We start from the raw sequence: 1,978 nt of genomic DNA, 5'->3' as shown, positions 1-1,978 counted from the left end.
ATTGAAACATTGTAATGACTTGTATATGAAAGGTATCGTTGTATTCTAGAACAAGAGTATCTATAGTCAATTCTTTTTAGTGAGGCAGATGTAGGCTACACCGACTCGCAGGGGTTCCCTATTAGGTCGGAAAAGTTTCTTGCTCACTGATTGGTTGGATGAGATATTTCTAACAAATCAGATAGCAGGCAACATTTCCAAGCTAAAAGGGCACCGCTACGAGTCAGTGCAAATGCGCCTCAGCAAAAAAAATTGAGTATAGTAAATTCTCGATAATATCAAAGCCTCTTTACGTGCATTGTGTAATGTCGTTTAGCTATGAACTTTCGAGAACAAGTTCACAGGAGATATAAATAGAGAATTACACGAATGTTTTCAGGAGAGACTATTCTCATCCATCGTAAGGTTAAGACAGGGAAATCGAATACCATTAGAAGCTGTGCATTTGATCATGGTCTTTTACATATGAAACAACGTCCATAAAATCCTTCAAAATTTCGTGCTTAAGCCTCATCATCATCTGAAAGATAGTATAAAATTACAACGAATTTCTGTAAGTTACTATTGATCGATGAACTGTGAGTATTTTATGAATATTTTAAAATGTTGAAAATGTTAATAAGATTCTTAGATAGTCATTGCCATGTTGCTGGTAATTTTTTTTTTTTTTTTTTTTTTTTTTTTTTTTTTTGTTACTGCTTTGCTATTTCTCATGATAAATTAATTACTAAAGGAATAAAACATTGAATTAGATCTTACATAAACTACGTTTTATAAAGCTGGCCGTAATACTCTGCCCCGACAGTTAAACTTTCAAGATTAGAATAAACATTATCTTTGCGAGTTTGGAATGTTCTTCCACCAATAAGCTTTTTAATAAAAAGAGGGTGTACACAAAAACAAATTATGATGTTAGGATTTTAGTAATGAGTACCACTAAATAGTATCATATGCCTTTGGAATCTGAAAATAAATATGGCTACTGTTATTTTCTTTCATTCAAAACCTCTTGGAGTACAATTTTCCACTTCTGAAAGAGCATCCAAATTGGATCACTTTGTGAGCCAAATTGCAAAACTGATAATGTGTATTATGACGTAAGCCCAAATGCTGTCAATATTTTTTTTTTCTAGTAAGTTGCAAATGCAACTAGTCAGTGAAATTGGTCTAAAATTGTTTGGATCACTAGTTACTTTTCCTGGCCTCGCTATCGATATAACTGTTGCATGTTTCCATGGCTTTCAAAATGTATGTTTAGCTCAAAAAGGATTATAAAACTCTAGTAGATAGACCTTTGCTATTAGGGCTAGATTTCTTATCATATCAAGATTTATATCATCCTTACCAGGGGTCAATGAACTACAATTCGATATTACAAATTTCAGCTCAGCTTCAGTAAATTAAAATTTAATGTAATTGCCTCTTCTTTTTATTTGATGGATCGAAAGTGGGCAACCATGTTACCAACATATTTCGTGCAATGATATTTGAGATCACTTGTTTTGATGTTACTTCTTTATTTACGTATATCCCCCTTTTCATATACTATAGACTATTACCCTAACTAGGCTGTTTCCCAGCATAATGTCTATATTTCACGAATATAAAAAATCTATTTAAGTTTCGCATATTTTTTTTTCTTTTTCAACAAATTTCACATATAAGTTGATCAAAATGCATTATTTCCTCGTAGTTCCAGCCTTTGCTAATATGTGCACCTTGATGAATTAATTAAGACCTTATTTCATGGGCGGTTTTCGATAATACGTTTGTTCTCTTTTGAAATAGACACTATCCCACTTAGTTTAAGAATACACGAACTCATTTCACCCAAATGTTATGTTAACGTTAGACCTAGAGTATGATGATCATTATTTAATTTTAGACATTTCAATTTCCTGTTGTGATGGATAGATTAATACGACAGTTATAAATGTTTTATCAGACTCCAATTAAGATTGTTCAGTCATTATCTATA

This window comes from Palaemon carinicauda, chromosome 36, assembly GCF_036898095.1.
Source record: "Palaemon carinicauda isolate YSFRI2023 chromosome 36, ASM3689809v2, whole genome shotgun sequence".
NCBI lineage: Eukaryota > Metazoa > Arthropoda > Malacostraca > Decapoda > Palaemonidae > Palaemon > Palaemon carinicauda.
The sequence above is the reverse complement of the archived record's forward strand: the minus strand, read 5'-3'. Positions refer to the sequence as shown.